This window comes from Cavia porcellus, unplaced genomic scaffold (assembly GCF_034190915.1).
Source record: "Cavia porcellus strain 051 isolate PalLab524CR breed Dunkin Hartley unplaced genomic scaffold, mCavPor4.1 scaffold_1, whole genome shotgun sequence".
NCBI classification, from domain to species: domain Eukaryota; kingdom Metazoa; phylum Chordata; class Mammalia; order Rodentia; family Caviidae; genus Cavia; species Cavia porcellus.
The window spans coordinates 94,866,056-94,892,018 of NW_026947484.1; positions in this window are offsets into that span (position 1 = coordinate 94,866,056).

A 25,963-nucleotide genomic window follows, 5' to 3' on the forward strand; every position below is an offset into this window, starting at 1 on the left:
AGGCCAAACTCTTGTCAACCAAATAATGTCTATAACCTGCATTAATACCGAGATGGACCCAGTTCTCTGACAGGCGTGTTAAATGTGATTAAAGCTGCATAGCATTCCCCACATACCCGTCTGCTGCACTGAGAAGCCCACAGCTGTTCTGATTTCTGACATACAGGGTTTTTTTTTTTTGTTTGTTTTTCAGTTGTTTCTAATGATTCTCATCTTGTGTGTAATCTGGTCCCTCTTGCTCCATCGTCCCTGGGCCAGCCTTGACTGGCTTCTCTAAATAGTCACTGGTATACACACGCCTCTGGCTGTAGATCTGAAAAGGCATGTGTGAGCTCTGGCTGGTGCAAAAATGTGTGATCACAGGGAAAGCTTAGCACTTTAGCAGCTGGAATGATCCCTTGGATCCTAAGCTGTCCTGACACCACCACCTGCTGCTGCTGCTGCTGCTGCAGGTTTTGCTACAGAGTGAGGGCAAGGAACAGGAGCAAATCATTTTTGATGCTACCGAGAGCTGTCCAGGAGACCCAAAGACCTACCCTAGAAATACGTTCTGAAAGCCTCAGAAAGTCAGTGTAGGCACTTCTAGGGGTGCTGGGAAGAGCCAGAGGCAGAGACAGAAATGGGGCACTGCTACAGAGGTCATTCACAACCTAGCAGCCAGAGAGCACAGGTAAGGTAGAGGACAGATGATTTCAGAACTGTGCCAGCCAGCACTGGTACGCAGAGCATCTTCATGAGAATTTTAAAATGTAGAACTCACAGTCCTGAAGCAGGGCACAGAATGTGGTAAGCAGAATATGGGCTAGATTTCAGCCTGACTTACCCCTTTGACCAGGGATCCTTGTGGGGTGAATTCAGTGTGCAGGTACATGCATCAACTCTAAATAAGGCAGAGTTCAAAGTAACATAGGGAGATCACCACCAAAAGCAGAGAGATAAAATAAATGAAAAATGTCTGCTCTTAAGAGATCAAGAGAAAGAAAACTTTACATATGGCCGTGGAAAACATAGGAACCTAGGAAAAGAGACAGAAGAGAAATACAGAAACAGAAAATCCAGAGATTCAGAGAGTGCTTCCAGTTGGGGAGATCAAGAAAAGCCTGCATAGGAAGATGACACTTGAGGTAAAGAGGAAGAAGGGACACAAAGATATATTAAATAGAAAAGTATGAGCCCAACATGTCAGTAGGACGATCAGGGGCATGAAATGGGACAGCCCATGGTTCAGTCTAGATTTATGAGAAATGAGGCTACAGTGATCTGGGGACATGTTTGGAGGATTTGGGTTGACAATTATGGAAGACCTTAAATTTAAAGAAAAAATTCATTATGCCTCATTCATGGTTTAAGAGAGTAATTGACCATTTTTGACAAGAGCCATGATCAAAGTGACATAATCAGATATTGCCTTGAAAAATCATCCAGTAGAAGGAGAAACAAGGTTGGACTAAGTCAAAGACAAAGGCTATGTGAGAAGGAAAAGTAGAAGAAATTTTTAAAACAATATGGAGAATAGAAAGAGTGTCAAGTGGAAAGCTGGGTCAAGTCCTTAAATTCTTCCACACTGAAGCCCTGCCAGCCTGTGCTAGACTCTTGAATGTAAGTAAGGCTGGATGCTGCATTTCTGCACGCACAACTTGGACACAACAGGGTGCTGGTACAACACTGGAGGCAGCCAATCAACATGTGCCTTGACTGTGAAGAGGAAACTGACTTTGTGCATCCAGCTCTCAGGCATGCCATCATCTTGGAGAAAGACACAACAGGAGTAACAGAACAAAAGTCATCAAACTACAATATTATTATAGAATCAATCATTTCCACAGCAATCATTAGTTTATTTAAGCTGCTCATGGTTATATGTATAAGATTTTATCTGTTTAGAGAAAAATGGTGAAAGAGAGTGAAAAAAAGAGAAAAGAAAAAAAGTAAAGGTGATCACTTACAAGATTTGTTCAGTGCCTAATTCATTTAAAACATAAAATCATACATAGTTCAGGACCTGAAACACATAAATGTATTGGCTCCCCAATAGTTCATCAAAGTACTGTAATTTTCTGTTACTATAATGGAATACTGGAGATGGAGTACTTTGTTTAAAAAAAAAAAAAGGTACATTTACCTCACAGTTTTGGACACTGATAATCAAAACAGTATGGTGCTGTTCTGGAAACAGCCGTCCCAGCTGGGCTATGTAATGGCAAATGGCATCATGGTGGTGAGGGGGTGGGGCGACATATGCAAGGAGCAGAGACTTTATAGCAAGACAGGAAGCCAGAGATTGCAAAAGGGGCCAGGCTCATTCTGTTATAACAACTTTGCTCTTGAGGAACTAACCAGGATTTCACAGAACCACTTAATCCGCTCCAAAACCATCACCCCCTGATGACCTGATCATCTTGTAGTCCCCCACACAGCATCTAAAGCTTTCACATCACCTCCCAATGTTGCTGCCCTGAGGAAGAAGTTTCCACCATGTGGATCTTTGAGGGTTATTTTCAAACCATACCCAATCATTTGCTAGGGCTGCTATAACAGACCACCAAAGAGTGATTTGCTTCAAACAACAAAAATTCATTGTTTCACAGTTTTGGAAACTAGAAATTCAAAAGCAAAATGCAGCAGGAACATGTTCTCCCTGAAACTTGGAATTGTGCCACGGATCTCCCTACTTTCTGCCACGTAGATTCATAATGCCAATATCAGCCTTAGTGATCACAGGCATTCTGTATGTCTCTCTAAACTCTCCTTATAAGGACCCCAGTTGTACTGAATTAGGTACCTGCTCTCCTTCAGTATGACCTTTTCCTAACTAACTATAACTAGAATATTCCTACTTTCAATAAAGTCACATTCTGTGGTACTAGAGGTTAGGACTTTGGTATAACTTTTTGGAAGGGACAAAATGAAATCTGTGACACTTGAGTATTTTCTGGCTTTCTCTCCAAAAATGGTGGGGTTGGCTCACCTGAGACATTCCTCTGGCCTCTCACATTTCCTTACAACTCAATTTTTTCCCTAGGAGTTTTTCAGCAGTTAGAAAGATTTTCATATCAATGTAGAGAACCCCAATGACTGGCCCCTAGGTAAAGTGTGACAGAAAAATTTGTCAACTCAGAAAAAGAGGTTGAGTGACCTCGATAGCCCAGACATTCATCCTGGATACCCATCCATCCTTGGGATATTGACAAGGAAGCGGCATCACCTTTTTCACTCTGTTCAAAGCGGATGGCAGAGTCTCTTTGGCCATCTGGTTTAGATGTGGTCCTGCTCCTCACATGGGGGAATCTCCACACCAAATCCAAATGTTATCATTTGTTTATCTCCCGCCTATGACACTCACTAAGAACATCTGGAGGTCATCAAGAATGCCCATGTGGCCACAAATCTTTCATCATAGTAATTTTTTCTCTGCAAATGGCCCTCCTAAAAATATTTAAAGACACTTAGGATGATCTCCACTCCCAATCCCCAGACCTTCTTTCCATGAGGAAAAGTCTATTTTATATCACATAGAAAGTCTACTAAACAATCAAAATCTATACAGGGAGAGTTCCTCGCAGAGTTTGGTCTTCACATGTACCTCTGACCAGCTTTTCTTCCTCCCTGATGAGGAATTCCACTTCTATGTGCTTTGTTCAGTGAGGCCTCTGTAGCGCCATCTTTCCTCTCAGGTCATCACTTTCTTGTTTTGCATCCTGGATTTTGAAACATACCTTTCCCTCCTAGAGTGGCATATCAGCAGCCTGCTAGCCACACATAGGTTTTTGCATCCCACAAATCCACCCCAATAGGGTGCTCCCATGCTGATCCAGTTTCCCCATAAACCTCCTTCACTAAATTCAGAGTTCACAAGAATGAGCGGGTCACAACCTGGCTATATTTCTCCACATGACTGTGTATCTCTATGACTGATAATAAACTGGAATATTCCCACTCTCTGAAGGAATTTGTTTCATGGAGTGCATATTGTTTCACACGCTTACACTCCCCCAGGAAGCGTGTTGACCTTGCTCTACTGCTCTGCGCTGCCTGGGCAGAGCTGCCCCTGCTGCATTCTAGGAAAACCTGGCACTCTCACTCTCTCTGATACCATCCAAAATCATCCTTCGAACCCCTATTTTTTCAAGTCTGCTGACTCAACACTTTCTTAAAATACATGTGGAAAACAATTTTGCATTAAAAGAAAAGCTCAAGCAGACTCCACTGAGTTCTAGTAAACAAAATAAGTTATAATTTTTATAACATTTAGTCATTATATGAGTTGCAGTTTAATTCAATAAACATCTGCTGGACAAATATTAGGTGTCAAGCATAAAGAACACAAGAAAATAAGTCGCCATTCCCAGTCCCCTGAGTGCGTATTGGTGACAGGAACATATATGGCCGCTGGAGGCCAAGGTTCAATGTGAGAGGTCACATTCCTTCCGTCCAATGGTCTTCTTCCAAACATCAGATTGCATTATCAGTATTTTGCTTAGATACCTGCAAAATTCCAATTTACTAAGCATACCAAATTTAGACAAAGTATAAATAAATAAATAAAATCACAAAATAAGTGTTATTTTCTCAAAAGGTAACATCTATCATCTGAATGTGGGCCCCAAAAGTTCATGTGTTGAAAACTTAATCCTCAAATTTGTATGTCAATTACATTTGAAGGTGGACTTTCAGGAAGTAATTAAGATTAGATGGGGACAGGAAAAGGGCCCCATAATGGCATGTCAGCTCTTATAAGAAGAAGAAGAGAGACCCCAGATACCATTCTTGCACTGTCTCACCATGATGCCCTCTACCACATAATGAGTGAGAAGGGCCTCCCCAGAAGGTGAGTAGATGCTCTTGTTCTTCCCAGCATGCAGAATGATAAGTCAAATAAATTTCTATTCTTTATAAATTATCTTGTCTGAGGTACTCTGTTATAGCAACAGAAAATAGCCTAATTCACTAGCTTAATTCAATCAAGATCAGCTGAGAAAGGGAAATGCACAAAAATGTTACGCCAAGGAAACAAGATTTTATACCTTTAATAATGAAGGTGGTTTTTAAAAAAGAGTGATGCCACTTGAGTGATCATCATACGCCAAGCATTTATGTTTTATATCATTCTTTCATTTAATCTGTGTATTTGGGTTATCATTTATTTATTACTTCACTCTTAGAAGAAGACACATATCATGGACTGATCAGACCCAGTCTTCTGAATGAGTGGATGGTGAAGACTTAAATAAAATATATAAGTTGTGTGACTTTTTAAGGTTCCAAGAGGATCAAAACCCTTTAGCAGAATTTGAGATTCTCCGGGGTTTGAGACAAAGAATTCCTCTGGGTGGCCTGTATTTATTTGGTTTTCAAACAATGGAAGGGGACACACAGTAAACTGAACAGGACCTTGGCAATCAGTACAAAGACTTTCCCAAGTAGTAACTCTTGCCAGTTAGGAAAACTGTCTTATCTCCAGACTGACAGTTAGGGCAGGAATGAAATACCTACAGCTGCAGTCTCTATCTGGTTAATTGGGGTTGGATCCAGGCATCCTCAGCTGTGGCCTTGTCTTGCCCTTTGAAGCATCACAGCATCACAGGTCACTACAGGCCTCAGCCAGGACCAGTGATTCATAGAAGTTCACTTACTATGATTCCACTGTCCACCTCCAAGCAAGAGGCCTAGTCCTGGAATACACTCACAAATAAATATAGAAAGCCAATTGACTAATTTTAAATCCTGTTCAAAATCCTCTTTATAGTGGTTTCCTTCAGATATAGTCCTCTACATTTTATAAGTGAGAAAACTGGAGGCTTAACTAACAACAGACTCAAGTTCACACAGCCAAAAAATGATACATAGTAAGGCAAGAGCTCATTCCTAAGCCCACTGCATTTCAAAAACCATCTTTATGACTAAAAGTGCTATTGTGGTCAAGGGAAATCTGGGGAGAAAGTTCCACAATGAGCCTCAAAGTCCAGGCTGGCCTCCAAGAGATCCCAACTGCATGACCACAGTTTTATACAGTAATTCTGATCAAAAAGGTGAACCAGACACAGAGACCAAATAAGCCAAACCAAGGGAGCAGGCATGGAAGCCAGGCTGAAACTTGGTTCAGCAAGACTGAATTAGAGGCCAAGAGAATAGTGCTGGGAGGAGGGGAACTTGTGGTCTATGAATGAAATGAGGCTACCAGGGCTCATTCTAAGCGGTCACCAGCCAAGCAACTGGACCAGCCTTCCTCGGGGGTAAATGTAGGTCTGAGACAAACCCAGGGGCCTGCTATCTCATTTCAGAATGTCTCCACTTCAGTTGGTATCTTGGTTACTTTCCTCTTGTTAAGACAAAATATCTGACACTCAAAATAAAAGAAGGAAATTTTTATTTAGCTTATAGTTTTTGGAGGTTTCAGTCCATGCTCAGCTGGCTCCAAGGCAGGGTGGTGTGGCTAAGGGGCAGCCATCCATGGTAGCTGCAAACAAGAGTGAGAAGGACAAAAAGGGAAAAGCACACCTCCTTCCCTTCCCTATATTAGATGCCGGCTACCTGCCCCTAGGTGGGTGCAGTACTCACACTGCCAATCCCAGTGCTAGACAAAGAACCATTCACAAATGCTAGACTCAGCCATTTCCATGATTGCATGAGGGGCCATCCAAACACAAACCATAACAGCTGGTCACATTTGCTATCATTACCAAATTCTATTATTGGCCTGACAGGCAGCTGGTTGTTCCCTGATGCATCTTCCTCTTCAGCAATACAGCCATTCATCCAAGAACAAGCAGTGGCAGTAATCACCCGGACAGCAGCCAGGAATCTTTTTCAGAGTCAGCATTGCTGGCTCCAACATGTGACAGTTCCCAGACACAACAGAGGTAGCTCTCAGGGTGCTTCCTTGAGAAGGATGCACATAGTCCAAACTACAGACAATAGACTTCAATGGTCCTTCTCACACAGCCTTTTTAGGTTACAGATGGTGCTATGTTTATACTCCCAGGAACAGAACATTCTATGCTTACAACCCCTTCTCCCCACACCTACCCACTGTCTCCCCTACCCTAGCAAATGCCTGGACTCTTAGCAATCTGTGCAGACATGGGTTGAGTCACTGTCAGTTCAAGTACACAATATTCCCAGACTTTACCCCTCATCTGCTTGCCTTGCACACCTCCCACTGCAAGCACTGGTGGAGGCAAACCTACAAGGGATCAGTGAGCTGCCACCAACACTCTGGAGCAATGAGCCACAGTAGGCAAAACAGCCACAAAACTAGGTAACAATCTGGATGCTCAGTTTGTGACAAGAGTTCCAGAGACGTCATATTCCCACAACCCTGAGCACAAACCATCTTTACAGCCATTAAAGCAATGAGGAGGCTGAGGTTCAGAGAGATTAATTTATACATGTGTGAAAGTAAGAGTTACATTCAAAAGTAGATATGCTGTATATAACAAAAACGGTTCTATCTCAGATCATTCTGTTTCAAATCATCTTTAGTGGGAGTCGTGACCATAACAGCAGCAACGTATAAGCCAGACACTATGCTAAGTTCTTTATATGTACTAAGTCATTTAATCCTTCCAAAGAGCATGGAAGCATTTTAGAGATGAGGGTCTGAGGCACAAGGGGAGTGGACATGAGAGGGACGAGTAGGTGAGCTATCCCCTGAATTCCTTAACTTTTGTCCTTCTTGCCAGAGGCCACTAACCTGTCCAGGACAGACACAAGCCCACTTGGTTTCAAGTTTTTAAAAGTTGATCCACAGACACTCACTGAGACAGCAGGTTCTGAAAGAGTAAGCAGTCATGAAACATTAGAGAGATGATTTGGAAGCCAGGGTATAAATGAAATAGCCCCATAAAATTGCTCCCCAAGGAAAATGGAGAGCTTGAGCAAAATAGGCAGGGTGGTTAAATGAGAAAACTTGAGGTCTGTAAAGATTCCTTGGGGAGGAGGCAGGAGCAAAAACACCAGGCCAATGAAAAGCATAATAAAAATTAGTAATTCCATGTGGGCAGCGATTGGTTTCAGATGACAAAGGCCCTTCACAGACAGGAATAGATATTTTATTTAGAGATTCAAAGGTTCCACCTAGAGGACAACATGACACTTGGAGAAGGAGCTTGGGAACACGGGAGAAGGATGGAGTTCTCTATGGAGGAAGCACACTGAGCACCACATGAGGAACTCACCATGCCTGAAAGAGGGCTGGTGTGCTCTGACATAAGTTAAGTGACTTGGGAAGAAGCCACATCATCATAAGTCAGGTGCTGCCACCGCTTGAGGTTCTCTGGAGTGTGACCACTCCCCTGTGGGGGCCGCTAATGTATGATTTGGGAATGCCTCCACTTCAGCTGGTTGCTGGCTACCTGAGGTGCTGGTTCTTGAAGACCTAGAATTGTCCATAGGGCAGACAGTCCTCTCCCTATTCCTCATCCCACTAGCAGGACCCAATTCACCTTTAACTCACCTTCCCTGAACACCTGCCGAGTGCAATTCAAGACACAGTGCTAATTTTGAATATTAGGAAACTTGCTCAGGGATAACATACTCAGTGTCATAGCAATCAGTAAATTTCAGATCTAGGATATAAATGTAAATCTTTTATTTCTCGTGTATTGGTCTTTTTATCATGCCATACTGCCTCCTAGAAAAATCAGCTAACTCTGTGCTTCTACAGTAAATAGCACTTAATAACTGCGATTATTTTGAATTTGGAAAAAATGCACATCAGTTGGACCAGGATCTGCTATTTAAGATTATTCTGGGAATTTTTGAGTAGGGAGGATATAGTATTCTAAAATAAAAATGGATAGATGATGAAAGAATTGGTGAATGAATGGATAGCCAGACAGACAATCAGATTTTAATTGTGTATAGGCTTAGCACTTCCATCAAATTTTGTGACCTTGGAAAAGAGTCACCTAGCTTCATTTTCTGTAAAGCAGCCCATCAAAGCTTCTTTCATGAGGCTATTGTCAGAAAACTACCTCTGACAGCAAATGATATGCTCAGACTCTTACTCTTCTCCTCTTTATGTTAAAACCACCGTTAAAATGGTGTCCAAATTCCACAGCAAGGACCTAACTCAAGCATTGCTTAAAACCTTCAGAACGTCTGTTTCTGACATCAAATTGGCCCAGAGGTTTGACAGCCTGGTACTCACAGAGTCCCACCCAAGAACATTTTCTTCAAAACAGGTTCCAGTTACAGAAACAGCTCTGGTTTTACATATACACCCTACTCTCATAAAAATGCCCCAGCCAGCTAAAGTCATTCTGTTTAAAATATTTAATTAATACCTTCACAGAGGTCTGGTCCTTATTAAAGACTTGTGGGGACCATGTCTTAGGGGCAATGCTTTGTTCTAAACAACTCTATGTGTTACAGATAAAATAAAGTATTAGAATATGCTTTTTATTAAAAGCAGGGACACTTGCCTGCCCACTGTTGCAAACCTCTTTGTCATCATTGTGACACATTAAGGCATAATCCAAGTATAACTTACAAACACAAACAGTGTAAATCCATCCACTTAGTAAAAAAGTCCCAGTAAAACCACAAGAAAAGATCTGGTAATCTGCTGAGGGGATTAAAAACTGAACAAACACTTCCTTTACCTCTTCTCTCAACTGAAAAGTCCACAAAACCGTGTTGCTTCCCAAGCAAACAAAACATAACACAAAGGAACTCGCTGTCCTCTCTTTCCAGGATCTTCAGGACTCATGGGCTTGAGCAGGTAAGAGGAGCCTGGACTAAAAGTAGTGAATACATCCTTACCCCACCCTCTTTTTAAATGGGTGAAAGATGGGCAAATACTTCTCATCTTGTATTATCTAACATTTTACCATAAAAATAGAATATTTTGAAAACTTTGGAAAATATGAAAACAAAATAATCATAATACTACTGGAAGTCACTTTCTTGCATTTCTCTACCTCTTTGTGTAGTTTCACAAAACTATCATTATCAGCAATCCGTCTTTTTATTTCCGGTTTCTTTATCCTTATTATGAATCCCTGACCATTTCTTCCAGTGTCAATTTTTCTTTGTTGAGCAGTTTTAAGTTCACAACAGAACTGAAAGGAAGGCACAGAAATTTTATCATACACTGCCCATACACCACACACACAACCTCCTGATGAATCTACACTGACTTATCATAATCACACAAAGTCCATAGTTGCTAAAGCGTTCACCATTGATATTGTAACTACTACAAGCTTAGACAAATGTACAATGACAAGTACCCACCATTATAATATCATGCGATATTATAAAAATACAAAATAGTTTCACTGACCTAAAAATCCTCTATGTTTTGTCTATTTACCTCCCCATCTCTTTTCCCACCACCACAAACTCCTGCAAATCACTAATCTTTTCCTGACTCTACTGTTTTTCGTTCCCTGGAATGTCACATGGTTCACACAGTTGAAATTATTTCAGATTGATTGATTTTTTTTTTTTTTTTTTGTCTTTTTGAGGCAGGGTCTCACTAAGTGGTTCGGGCTTGCCTTGAGCTCACTTTGTAGCCCAGGCTGCTCTCAAACTTGCAACAATCTGCCTGCCTCAGCCTCCCAAGTGTTGTAAGATTATAGGAGTGCACCACCACGCCCAGCTCAGCTTCATTGTTTAGTTGAAAAGTGATTTTCATTTATGATTCTTCCATACCTTGTCATGGCTTGATAGTTCATTTCTTTTTAATACTGAATAACATCCCGTTGTTTAGATATGCCACAGTTTATCCATTCACTTACTGAAAACTATCTTCATTGTTTGCAAGTTTGGCAATTTTTACTTATAGTAAAGCAGTTACTCACATCTCTGCACAAGTTTGGGTGAAGACAGTTTTTCAGCTTCTTTGGCTAAATACCAAGGGGCTGAGTTGGTGGATTGTACCATAAGAGTATTTTTAGTTTTGGAAGGGAATGCCAGACTGTCTTCAAAGTGTCTTTGCTATCCTGCATTCTCACTGAACATGAATGAGAGTTCCTGTCTTTTCAGCCTCAGTAGCATTTGGCACAGTTGGTGCCCTGGATTCGGGCCATTCTCATGGTGTGTAGTGGTATCTCATTGCTTTAATTTGTATTCTCCTAATGGCAAAAGATCTGAAGCATCTTTCCATATGGTTATTTGCCATCTCTCTGTCTTATTTATGGTGTGGGAGGCTTCTGTTAAGATCTTTGGCTGCTGCTTTAAGTAAATTGTCATATCACTGAGTTTCAAGAATATTTTTGGATATTTTGGATAATGTCCTTTATCAGGTATGTCTTTTGCAAATATTTTCTTCTAGTCTGTGGCTTGTCTCCTCATTCTGTTGACTTTTACTTTCACAGAACAGAAGTTTGTCATTTTAATGAAGTCTGGTGAAGCAATTATCTCTTCTATGGATTATGTCTGATGGTGGTGTCATTTGTTTTTAATTGCCAAGAGGATATCAGTTTAGAGCTGGACCAACATTAATCCAATCAATTATTTCCCACATGGTAAACATTGAAGGATTTTAAAGTTTTCACTACTATAAACAATTCAGTGATAGTATCTTGAAACATCAGTCTTTACTTGCTTTTTGGTATTATTTTCTTTGGATGGGTTCCCAAAGGGGGTATTATTGAATCCAAGACTATGCTTATTTTTATAGTATTTGATATACTTTGATAAATATTCTCTCAAAAGGTTGTATCATTGTGTTCCCTTACCTGCATGTGAGAATACCTTTTTTTCTATGATGAATAGATAAAAAGATAGATTTTTTTTTAAGCAAACACCTATCTTGAGGCTTCTTGCCTTTTTATGCATGTTGAGAGCACAGTTACCATGTCTCCTTTTGCCCTGTCACTTACATAAGAAAAAGTAAAGAGAATGGGGCCTCAGCGGTCCGCTGGGGTGGGGGGCGGGCACACCCTTCTTCCCACCTGAGTGAATTAGGAAGAAATGCTGAGGATTTTTCATAAAACCTGTCATGGTTGAAAATCAAGGATTTAAACTTTAGCCCCTGTACAGCAGCCAAGATTTTCTAAGACTTCGTTTATTTTTCTCTACTTTTCCCTTTGATAATCAACAAATTTAATGCATTCATTTAAAATCCCACAAGTCTGTTCCCTTTCCCAGGAGGAGAATGAAGTAATCTAGTTCCCACATTCTGCCAGTATGGTTTGGGGGCCATAAATGATGATAGCCCCAGCCCATAGAACCAGAGTAGTTTGCTAAAACAATCAAGCAAAGGCATTTGTACCAGAGCCTTGGAGATCTCCCAACACTTAGCTGCCCAATTATTCTATCCTATAAGAGTTAAAACCTCTCTTTTTCTGATAGTAGCCATATGTTAAAATGTCATTGAGCTTTGCTATCTGAAGAGTCCATCCATTTTATTCTTGCTGGGGACATTGGCATGGCTTTTCTCTAAGAGGAATAGCCCAGCAGCATCTCACAGCACCCCTAGGCTTCTCATCTTACTTGAAGTTGAAGTGGAGACAGGAGAAAAGCTCTTAGGGGGCTTTGGGTACCTTATTCTTGGGTGTTTGGATGGGGCAGGACTGTGGAAGAACCTTCGTAGTGCTTTATGGTCCCTTAAGAGACATATAAGGTGTACACAAGTTCACAGAAAAACTCAGCTACATTTCATGACATGGCTATAAAACAGTTTCAAGTATGAATTTGTTAGTCTCAGGTTTAGGCTGAGTGACTCTGAAGTCTTTTTATTAAAGAGGCTAACTTTAGTTTCCACTCTGCAAGCCTGGCTTGGATTTACAGCCCCTCCTGTGCATGGGATTGCCTCAAGCTGGGTTTCTGCACTTAAGTGGCAGGCAGGTTAACTATTTCACTACTAGCTGCCAGCTCTGTTTCTCTCTGCTCTGCACCTCACTCCATCCCTATGCTCTGGGAGTAGGATGTGCATGGTGCTTTCTGCAAAGGGTTTAGAGATCACAGAGGAAAACTGACCACCTCCGCTGAATACTCTTTTTTGATGAGGAGCAAAAAACTATGTAGAAAGGGTCCATTGTAATAAGCATATTTTTGTGTGGTTTTTGTTTTGATTTGATTTGGTTTGGTTTGGTTTGGTTTTGGGAACTAGGGACTGAACCCAGGGCTTTGTACAGGTTAGGTAAGTGTTCTGCCACTGAACTACCACCTTGGTCCCCAAACAAAACTTTATGTTGTTTCACATTTTTTTAAAAATATGAAGATACAAAGATGAATTTGCTTTTAAAAGACTTTCAAAGCTGAATAATCCTTACTGGTATTTTAAATAAAATAAGCATAAGTTTGGAAAGTTTAAACCATTTAGGAAGATACAATTAAAAGTATGAAAGTAACACAAAGCCTATTTTACCTATCAAAATATAGAGCTCACTGCTTATGTATTCTTGCAGACAAATTACTATAATTTCATTAAGTATATTTTAAAATAGGTTAGATCTTCTGCAATACGATGCATATAAAATGAAAGTGATTTACATTGTTTTCATTTTTGTGCCATACAGAGAAAGAAATTAACTGAGGGGGAAAAAAGTGATATGTCTAATGTCTCTGAAATACTAAGCAATAGGGCAAGCATGTGGGCCCGGGTGTGATCCTGGAGTCACTGGGCCACATGTACCAGCTTGCCAAGCCACCTCAGTAACTGATCTGCATCTCTGCAATCAGTGCCAGTAAGCGCCAAGACCACCAACCCATAATAAAACTTAGGATCATGCCATGCCCCGTTCAAACCAATTTTCACCTCATACACTGTGATGCAGATTTGATATGGAAAATGTCGTTTAACACAGTTCATTAGAGATGTGCATTTTAAAGCAAATGGATTCTACTAAGGAGAGTGATACCATTTTAATAGTTACAAAAGAATCTGTGTAGATGACAAGATATCTCTGTTAAGGGCTATATGATAATCAGAACTAACATCTTAACAAGATTTAGGTAAAGAGGTGGTTATGACCGTTGTTACTGTTTGCTGTAAACCCTCAATATAAGAGGAAAGAAGATTGACCTGAAGATAAGTAGATAAAAATAAAATTGATCAATTATTCATACCCATCAGATTGCAGGGACTGCAAGATGAGTTGGTTTGCTAGGGCTGCCATAACAACAAGATGGCTCAGACAATGAACTTTACCTTTTCATAGTGCTGGGTGCCTGAGGTCTGAGATCAAGCTGTAATCAGGCTGGGCTGCCCTGAGGCTTTCTGCTTGGCTTGCTGATGTCCATTTTTCCCTGTGCCTTTGCATAGCTTTAGTCTGTGTGCCTGTGCTCTGTTGTCTTTTTTAAAAATTAGGACACATTTTTATAACATCATGTTGAAGTAGAGACCAACTATTGACTTCATTTTAAACTAATTATCCCTTTAATGAACCTAACTCAAAACAGGAAGGTAAATTTTGTGGCAATGGGAAGGGGATCTGGGAGGGAGGAGATGGTAGGAAAGGAAAGTAAAAAGGATCAAGATGTGATATGGGAATGTACCAATTCTCCAACAATGTATTTGTTATATATCAGAGTCATATTCTAATTTAAAAAAAGTATAGTCACATTCTGAAATAGTGGAGATTGGGATTTTAAGATACTAATAGGGGATACACAATTCAGCCCACAACATGAGCTGACTCCAGGTCCTGATCCCAATCTGTGATATAGAAGCTAGATTGTTTCTGCTATCCTACGATACCTTCAAATTAGAGTCTTTAACTCCTTTGGCCTATTCCAGTGCAATTGAGGGGAAAACTAAAAAATTGATAATATCTATTTATAGTTCTTTTAACCATAGTGAACAAAAATTCTAAGGTCCAAAGTACAGCAAATAATTTGTTTCCACTGCAGGAAAATGTAAGCTGATGAATCTAATATGGCCATATGGTTTGTTTCTCCCCAAAAGTCTCTGCAGATAAAGAAAAGTCCAAAGGCTTCTGATAACCCAGGCATGGAATTTAAATGTGGGAACAATAGTCATCTCCATGCCCTAACCCTCCCCTGGCTGGGTTACCATCCTAGAACAACACCGGGCATGGCACAGTTAGATGGCAATGCCAAGTGCCTTTGTTTCTTCCCATGAATAATATCCAACCCATGCCCATTTATTCCCTAATATGTTATTTTCTGAGATTGATTCATTTGCTCACCACCTTCCCAATTTCTACCATATCTACATTCAACCTATAGTTTCACTTACTAATTTCTAAACCCATCTGACATGTTTCATTTACAATTATCATAAAAAGGAAACCTTATTTAATTATTTTAAATGAAAAACTTGTATCATTTGCCACATATATAAGGTAGGCACGAAGACATACAGGGAAATAAAATATTACTCAATTCTAGCTGGATATAGTTATTGATACCTCTCTCTGCTTTAAAATAGGGTTAGAAAATGTAACACAAGTGTTTAAGATACACTAATGAGACTTTTTCTGAACTAATTAGCAGGTTGGAACAAGCTTGAAGAGAAAATAATTTCCTTACTCTGACTGATATTACCCAACTCAGGTTCTTTGTCCTATGAAAGCCAATCCCATTTGTGCCTGAGAAAGGCTGCTTTCTAGTTTGCAAAGCACTGTAACAATACCCTCTACTATAAACAAGGCAGATATTTTACATTTTAACACGAAGAAAATTCCAGCCAATTGAAGGCATTTTTAGACAGTTCTAAACCCAAGGTAGGCCTCTTATATGGAGTTCAGAGTTGGACAACTGCACTTGGGGTCTGGGAATGGAATCCAACCCAGGGGACAAGGGAGGGCAGGAAACACTTACTGCTGAAAAGGAAAAAAATGACTTTCTACAGTTGGCTCAGTCTCTTGGTTGGTCTTGAGCCAAGTGCTACACAACTGGAAACCAAATCTCGGTTCAGAGACATGCTAGACCCAGATTTCCGGACTCAGTCTCTGACCAGGTTGCAGAGGGCGCTGGCAGAGCTTCTGTTCCTCTCAGGGGGGGAGGGCCTGCCTCTGTCTTTGCTCAGATATAGCGTCTGATTTGACCCCAAGACTGACCACGTCCCTCCAGTGCTACCTTTGTTTTGAAAATTGCAGACCCTCAAATCAGAGGAACCTCTATGCCTCAGGAGCTTGGTAGAAAGCTCACCCCATATACAAAATCTCACATTAAACTCTTCAGGTGATTCAAATGCCCATTAAAGTTCAAAACCAGGACTTGAAAAGTCCTGTGATCAGGCGATCATGCTGGACTTTAAACCATGGGATCCTTAAGCAGTGTGATCCTCACACCCAGGACTAGGAGCTACCACTCCGAATGTTGTAGCTGCCTGGAATGCCAGTTCTCATACAAGGTCCCTTACTCATTAGCAGGTTACTCAGCCCTTCTGGGCCCCTCTGTTGGGATACTGATAAAAAGAACAAAATGTTTTTCTCAGAATGGTCCTTGAGAATGCCCCTGGAGCATACAGTGAGTACGCATTGCAAGTGTTCACTCTGCAAATATACACTGAGCACCTATGATGCCCAGGTTCTGCGATTTAACACTGAACAGGATGGACAAGGTCAGAAGAAAATAAAGAATTAAAGAGTATACATTAAATAAAGCTTGTAAGTGTAAAAGGAATGGGAGTTCTACCATCAGAGGTCGTGAAGTATGGGGTATCTGAGGAAATGACATTCAAACCAAGACTCGGACTGAGGGAAAGGCCAGCCATATGGAGATCTGTACACAGCACATTCTAGAAGGAGGGTATACCAGAAGAGGTGCCAAAGCCCTGATCTGGAACAAGACTGGTGCAAAAGAGGAAGAGAAAGAAAAAGACAGGCTGGCTGCGGTGTGCTAGCCAGTGTGGCTGTAGAAAGACATACGTGGCTTCAGATTTTCTATCACCACCTTTAGTGTATCTCTACACTAGCTGTACAATCATCCATGTCTGACCACTAGCTCTGAACAGAAAGCTATTCATATTCTCCCGCAGAGATGGCAGAGGCTGGGAGAACAAGGTGGGCTCTGGCACTATGTTGTGCTTCACAGCGGTTTACCTACACAAGTCCCTACCTGGGCTGGAGGCATTCAAGCCCATCACCAAGTGCTTAGTGTTCACTGTCCTCTGCTGAAAGTTCATGTGTTCTTGCTCAAAGGAGTTGACGTCTACCAGCTGGAAAAGATTTTCTGCTGATTTCACAAATAAACCAACCATGCCAAATCCTATGGGAAGCATGCCCAAAGCAGCCAGAAAAGTCAGGTTTGAGATTTTCACCAAAAGTTTACGTAGGGTTAGCTATGAGCCTAACCTAAGGTGTGTTAGAATTTAAAGAAGTTTTCAACAAAAGGAAGACTAGTTTGAAAGGTTTAAACCTACCAAGGCATCATACTATGCCACATATTTTAAAAAATCAGTTCACAAAGAACCGATATCTGCTCCTCACTTGAACCTAATAACTGTGGGAGGTGTGATAGACCTCACCATCCTTCTCTCACAGATGAGAACTACAGTCTCTAAGAGGCCATAGCCTCATGCGGTACAGGAGGGCTTGGAGGCAGACCTGGCTTGTGGCCAGTGGTCTTTCCATCAGCCCAGCATCACTGGCAGCAGCATACCTCTTTCTTTCTTTGTGAAAGCCTCCTGTTTGTCCTTTTCCACTGCTGCTGCTCACCTTGCTTCTCCTTTTCCAGATACTTTCATTTGGTCCAAAAGCATCTCTGTAACTGAAAGTTAAACTCTTAGCACTTTAATTCCATCTACAACCTTAATTCCACTTTGCCACATAACCTAACATCGTCTCAGTTTCTGGCACTTGAGACATGGACATCTTTGGGGAGCCATTAGTCTGTCTGCCACACACAGTCTCTCCCCAAGCAGCTATTTCTTGGCAACAACTTTACACTGTGGGAGATTTACTGCCATACTTGTTAAAGTGCCACTATCATCACCGCCTCTACAAGCACCAAACAGCCAACCAGGTGTTTCTAGTTTGCAATGATTTCATCCTTAAGAATCTTGATTTTATAAATTCTACTTGCTCAATTTTAAAAAACTAACAAACAACGATGACAACAACAACAAAAACCCTCCTGCATTGGAAGGACTCCCTGGATCGCCCTCCACAATGCTAAGACTTAGAGAAAGCAGAATTTTACTCAGGTGGAGCTCAAACCTGAAAGCTTCAGTTCTTCATGCTGGAAAGATAGCCATTTCACTGTCTTAATTCAAACCTGCCCATGCTTGACAGTGGACCCAGACAATGCTTATTGCTGCACAGTCTCTGGACAGCGTGTCAGCAGCTCACCTCTTCCTGAATGGGACAGAACCCTGCACAAATGTAGTCCAGTCGGGGTTTACTAATTACATCACACGTACCAGCATCACCCAGGCTGACAGAATCTAATTACACTAGATGTATCTACATGAAGATTCCCAGTGCACCCTGAGAGATATTTTAAAGATTTCAAACCTTGGAAAAAAGGCTGTAATGGAGTCTGGCCACATTGTTCAGCTGATCTAGGGTTGTGTAAACAAAGGCAGGGTTTTGTGTATCTGGTTCTTCCTGCTGTAAACTCTTCCAGGGGCCCAAGGGCATGAAGTGTGCTTCCCGCACTATGTGGCTCCCTTCAGAGAATTCTGCACCCAGAGCACAAATACCTGAGCCATGTGAATGCTAAGCGAAAAAAGACTCTCACCTGCCCTTTTCATTCCATAAATCTTTACAGGAAATTAGCCTCTATCAAGATAGAGCTCAAAGAGATGACTGGAAAAAAGTAACTAAGACAGACTCAGGTACATGGGGGAATCCCAGCAGCTTGTTATTTGTTGTTAGCTATATTGACTAAAACAAAACATGCCAAAAATGCTTGCTCTTTTCCAGTGTTCTTGTTCTCTCCCCGGTTTTAAATTATCATTTGCTTAAGTCAGACCACTTTTGTTCAGAGAAACATATTAAAAAGTTTTGAGTTTAGGCAATAAAATATTTCACTCATTGCCCAAAATGGCACCTTATTGGTCTTATGGTCTTATATGGTCTCAGAATGGAGACTGACTGCCTGGCACATTCAGGCCACTGTCCTGAGTGGTCTCAGTGGTTTACTATTAATATCACACATGCTTGTCAAAATGTTCTTAGCAATGTTCAGTGGACCTTGGAAAGAGAAGTTTTGTGTTTTCATTCCGGGATACCATCCACTTTAGAAAGAGAAACTTCTGCTTTGTCATTTACCAAAGGAGTAATATCTTGAATGTGTGTCAATTGACACTATGCATATTTTTATTTCGTTCATTTGGCAAATATTTACGTGACTAATATGTGCCAAGTGTGTCCAGCTACTATTCCAAAAGTGTCCAGAGATTATCCCAAAGAACAAATCAGATAATGTCTATGTTCACATGAAGTTCATACCTCAATAGGGTGCAAGGGAAAATACAGAACAAATAAATCTATAGATTAACTTCAGTTAGTGATAGATTCAATGAGGGAAATAAGAGATGTGATCAAGAATAATAGCTTGGCGTATTCAAAAGCTCAGTGAATGCCCTATCTTGTGACTGTGCAAATTTTATTTGTAACTGAGCTGAAACCTGTTTGGCTGAAAGAAATTACCTGGGCAGAGTTAGGGGAAAAGTGGTCAAGCAAATCCAAGAGTAAACGGAAAGGTTCACGTGAGTTTGTGGCATGGAGGACCAGACAGATGGGTAGTGAGGCTGCAGGTAGCCAGGGATAGGTGGTAGAGGAATGACAAAGAGAAGGAAAAGACACAGATTTTGCAGACTGTTACAAGGAGACTATTAGATTTTATTCCAGATGTTATGGGAAACCATTAAAGGACTTAATAAAGTAACTAACATGATCTAATTTACCCTTTTAAGAGATCTTGCCAATTACTGTGTGGAAAATGGATTCTTATGGGAAAAAGTAAGAACGAGAGAAACACTTGAGACTTACTGCAGGAATCTAAGCAAAAGTAAGGGTGGTCTGGTCTATGATTACAACCGTGCAGTGGAGGTGGCAAAAAGCAGTTGCTACAGGGATATGTTTCAAGTGGTAGAAAACCTAGAGGATTTGCCTCACTATGTGTAGATGTGGGAAAGAGTAGAATCAAGGCCAGGTTCAGCGTCATTTGTTGAGATGAAGACAATGGGGGACAGAAGGCAGCAACAAAGCTGTAGGCCGGGGAATCACAGGTCCTGTTTTAGACATAGATACACTGTGCAAACTGAGTTTGTATATCTAAAAGTAGGCAGTTAGAGGCACTTGCTCGGTGGACAGGTCAAAACAAGTTATGCTTCGTAACCACTCACATACAGACAGTGTTTAAAAGCCAGGGGACAGCTGGGTGTTCGTGTGAGCTATAAATAATGAAAGCCTGAGTCAAAAGGAAGACTACATACTGAAGATGACATTCAGAAAAGTCATGAAGGAGGAGGACAGGTCTCACATATAGAAGAGAGGAAGTGACAGACTAAAGGCAGAGGAAATTCCACAAAACAAAAAATTATAGCATAACCCAAAAGCTTGGACCATGCTTAAGACATGAAAAACATTCCTATTCAAGTCAGCCACAAGGCAAAGTCTTTCATAGTCATTGTTAAATCCACTTTTGAGCTTGGTCTGGAGATGCATCCTGATGCAATGAAATACCAGATCAAAACTGCCAGGATGTTAAGTTACCAATATTAGCTCCTGATATGCTCATATATTCATGAGGGGAAATTTCAGGACTAATAGGAAAAATATTAAAATGAGTAAGAAAATTTTAAAAGGCACTTACATTAGTATTAAAAATACCCTTAAATCTTAAGTGGAACCAATGATTAGTTGGAAAGTGTATTAGAATAGATTACATTTATAATAACAATCTAAAGCATAAAGTATCTAGGAATTTAAGAATTTTGATTCCAGGGAAAATGCCAAAAGAATTTTTTCACTAAGCAAACATTTTCCATCATGTTTAGAAAATATCAAATAACAAAAACATTTAGAAAGTTTCTAAGTTTAAAAGGCAGATAGGCTGAATCAGCTGATACAATATAAAGCTAATAATTAAAACATCACAGGACTGATTTTTAAAAGTCCTGAAATAGGCTCCAAAACATAGAAGAAGATACAATACAACAAAGTTGGTATTTCATTTTGGTATTCAAAGACCCATAACTCAGCAAATGGTGTTGAGACAACAAGGCAATTGTATAAAAAATAATAAAACTGAATTACTAAATTTGCCCACTAGAACAAAGCAAATTCCAGATGGGAATAAGTCACTACAAAAAACACAGGAGAATTATTTTACAATCTTAGACATGGAAAAAATCTATGTATGAAAAAATCACAGAAGCCATAAAGAATAAAACTGATAAATCCAACCATATACAATAAAAACAAAGCATATATTCAACAAAATTAAACAAAACGACATATGGAGGAAACCATGAAATCATTTGTAGCACACGTAACAAAGGGCTCATTTTTCAAACATTAAAGCACAGTACCACAAGTAGAAAAAAAACAAAAACAAAATGGTAAAAGGAGCGGGAGAACCTGAGCAACTGGGCATGCGCTCACCCACCAAGAGAGAGAGAGAGAGAGAGAGAGAGAGAGAGAGAGAGAGAGAGAGAAAGAGAGAGACTCCAAAAAGACTTACCTAGATATTTAAGAGAAAGCAAATAGACTATATTTTTCACATTTCAAATTAGGAAGTATTCAAGGTATCTAAAAATACAGTAAATGTTTAAATTTTTAAAAATTTATTATAGTACAAGACACATTACCCATCACTCCCGCCACTTTCTGAAGCTGTCTTGGATGCCCTCTTTTGTGTCTACACTTGCACTGTCATGGCCGTCTCCGTGTCCTGCGTTGGTTGAAAGTGCTTGCCTTTCATGGCTATCTGAATGTTGGGAAAGATCCAGAAGTTGCCCTGAGCCTGCTTTGGTGAATAAAGTGGATGCGGATACGCTAGATGTTTTTATGAGCCTGCTTTTCCATTGGATGACACCTTATTTTTGATCACACCTCATGAGAACATTCATGGAAGAGGACCCCTGAACTGCTTCAGAAAGTGTCAAGAACAGTGGGATAAGTTGTTTGAAGCAAGAGGGAGTGTTTTGAAGATACTATTGGCAATGTATCTTTCTTACTTAAACATTAATTGGGTATTTTGATCACCCTTATAAAACCTTTTAACAAAGTACTATTGGAAAGAGTGGAAAAAAACCCTCACTTATTTTGCTACTTGCATTGTAGATGCAACCTCAGTGCAGGGCAAATTGCACACAAAATATATAGCACAAAAAGCCTTTCAATTTACTATTCCTTTTCTGAGCATTTATCTTACAGAAATGCAGGCACAAATACACAAATGTATAACTACAAAGATATGTTTCAGTATTGTTTGTGTTAGGAAAGGGTTAGAAATAATCTAAGTGATTTAAAGGATTGATTTAATAGATACCATCTCTTTACAGTGTTTCAAAAGCAGTCATTCAAGGAGGATATTAAAGCTCCTTCATAATCGCTATTAAGAGAATGTGAAAAACAACCTATTTTTGGGAAATAAATCTACACACTTGTGTTTGTATCTATAAACAACTAGTAACAGTGGTTGGTTTAGGGAGAGGAGCAGGATGGCTGGCATATATAGATTAGGGAAGGAGACTTAACTTTTCATGTGCACCCTTTAGTACTTTGAGATTTGAGCCATCTGTATGCATTTCTAGGGCAGAGGTTTTTGTTTTTGTGTTTGTTTGCTTGTTTTGAGGTGTTTCGTTTTGTTTTGGTACTAGGGATTGAATTCATGACTGTGTGCTTGCAAGACAGGTTGGTGCTTATGCCGCTGAGCTAAATCCCCAGCCCATGTATGCATTTCTACAGCAGAAAGATGAGGACATTTTACCTGGTGATTTGAGATTAGGATGTGTGGGGCATATAGGTAGGTAACAGGTGAAACTAAATAATGAAATTTATCTTGCAAAATTATGAATATTAGAATGTTCTTAACACTTAGCAGAGTTTCCGACACATTTCATATGTTCAGCAAAGCTTAACTTGTTTTTTTATTTTAAAAACAAAAAGGATAGAAGTGAGTCAGAATCTCAAAAAAAGTAGGAAACTAACACTAGTCAATACACTGCACATTGTTATCCTACAAGTAGTCATTCAGTTCACAAGATTCAGGTAACACAAAAAATTCTCAGACAATGAAAGCACAAACCATTCTCCCTGAAGAACTTAAGACCAGTAGTATAGTTATCTGTTTTATATATACACACACACACACATATACATATAATCTCTTTATACATATAATCTCTTCCCTTCTTCCCCTTCTCCCCTCCCTCACCCTTACATTACATAATAGAATCGCACATCATTTCATAGTTTTAGTGGGAGTTTGATTTTGCAGGTTTAACTAGGGTTAGCATGAATTCTCCAGATACTCTTTTCATGTTACATACCCAGAAGGTAGTGTCTGATAAGCGCTAGCTGTGAGTCCCTGGATGCCTGACTAAAGGGCAAAAGCTGAGGTTTGGTCTGGCACCCTGTTTCATAGCCCAGTCATAGCCTCAGGGATATGCACCCCCAGGGCACACCTTTCTTCTTGAGCAATAGATTTTGTAATAAACATCTGTCCAGCCCTTCAGCATTTAAAAATTCCCCTCATCCAAAAGGCTAAGGTACTTCATACCATGAACATAGCTGATTAAGATGTGGACACACCTGACCCAAGCTGAGCCAAGATTCTCTTCTTTGGGAAGTTAAAACCTGGACCAATGGAGACTCGAGTCAGTTTTCACCTGGCTGAAAATACAATATGCAAATGTGGGAGATGTTGATAGGAGAAGTAAAAAAAATCTAATGCTCCATTTGAAGATAAGAGAGAGTAGGTCACAGAGAACACACAGACTATGGCTTCAGTGGCTTCCAGAGGTACAGTCATAATGGTGCCTGTATATTTTGTGAGTCCCTCTATGTTCTTGGAATCCATGCGCCTTTTCCTTTCTTTCCCATGAGCCAGATGGTCTAGTGTGCTTTTGCTTTTTGCAACTAAAACATCAATCCCAATACAGACACAAAGATAGGGTAAACCCCAACCTGCTAGAGGAAGTAAGAGAAGAACATGGTATGAGGCCAAAGCAACTACTTCTGGATGGAGATCAGCATTGACATTGCTCCCAAAAGGAAAGCCTGTTAAGGAGGAAGAATGTCTTTGTGGGTGGGTAGAGTGGTTCTAGAGAAGAGGTGAAAGAGCGGTAGACATTGAGGCTCTTTTTCCAAATCTTCTATGGCTGTTGATTTACCTTCCATGCCTAAATTGCTTATAAAAAGAACCACATCCTAGTGGCTTAAAATAGCAAAATACTACTTTAAAGTTTGGAGGCTAAAAGGCTGAAATCAGAGCCATGCTATTTCTGAAATGTGTAAAGAAGAATTCTTCTTTGCTTTTTCCTCGTTTCCAGTTATGGTCATCATTCCCTAGCCTTCTTTGGTTTGAAGCAACATGATTCTAGTTTCTGCCTCTGTGTTCACAAAGTAATCTCTCTGTGTAACTCTATCTTCACATGACATTCTGTGTGTGCCTGTGTCCAGATTTCTCTTTATAAGGACAACAGTTATTGGATTACAGACCACCTTAATGATCTTGTCTTTAGTTTCCAAAGACCCAATTTCCAAAAAGGTGACATTCACAGGCACCAGGGATTGGGACTCCAATATATCTTTTGGAGGACATAATTCAACCCTTGACCACTGCTGAATACAGAGAATTACTACCATGTACCATATTGATTATGGTTCATCCAGGAAAACAGAATCTACTCCAAGAATTTAAAACAGAGGAGATTCAGCATAAAATATTGGTCACAAAGGTGACAGAAGCTGAGAAACTAAACAGAAAGACAGTAGACAACCTAGACATTAGCCTAAGTAGGATGTTACTAACATACCTGACCTGAAGGGACAACCTGAGAGACCTGAGTCACTTACTAAGTGGAAAGGAGGACCATGGCAAATTTGTTACAAGCTAAGCAACAATGGAGAACTAACCAGGATTCTTTCTTCCTCTCGCCCTGTAGGGTTCTGTCATAGCCTGCATTACTGGGGAACCAATAGATGTTGGATGCTGGAAGGAGGCCCCCCACCGTAAGAGAGAGCAGGGAAGGCAAAGGAGCTGAGGGCCAGCAAATGCAGGACTTGCCCACCCATTGTGCACCAGAGTTCTAATTTAAGTCCCACAACAACTTGTGAGGTGGGCATTACTGTCCTAAATTTACAAGTAGGAATGCTGAGACTCAGGGTGCTTAGGTAACTCACCAATTCCCAGGTTTGCACATGGCACTGCTCTCAAGGCTGTAGCTGCTTTCCCTCAGCCTTTCTAGTTTCCAAATTGATTCTCTCTCCTGTATCTGTATAGTCTGCTAGAAGAAAGTCTCGTTTGCAAACAAATTGTTTGCAGGAAACCCTTATTAAGGGACCCAGTGGACAAGAACAAACTCAACAACTGTGGGGTCACCATTAGTATTTCCTTTCTCTCTTCCTGTCTTTTGGGCTTTTCCTCAGATGTTAGACCACACCTGCTCATTCTGTTTCCTTCTTGTTCCGTTTGTCCCTGTTGTGCTCTCTCTCTTCACCTCCCCCACCCCCAGCAGCCTCTCACTTTTCCAAGGAGCCCTTCTTTGGATTCTCAGCCCAGCCCATCATGAGCCCCTTTAGCTGCAGATAATTCCTCTTCATAGTCCTCCTACAGCTTGTCATTTCTAGCCTCATGGGGTAGCCTATTACACTATTAATTTGTGGTCTTCTATCTTTTCATTTCCTGGTTTCTTTAAGGTATCAGGCTTTACATTCCTTCACCATGAGGATTTTCCTAGGAGGAAGCAGTTCCATAATGAAGATGCTGCTCCGTTACAGGCAAGGTAAGGGAGAGCATCCTGCTTTTGATGACAGAGAGAGAAACTGAGATTCCCTTCAAAAATGGAAAGGTAGCTGACTGGTGGTAACTGCTGAGCTTAACAAAGATCGGACAGAAGTGTAACCCAAGGCTAGCTGAATCA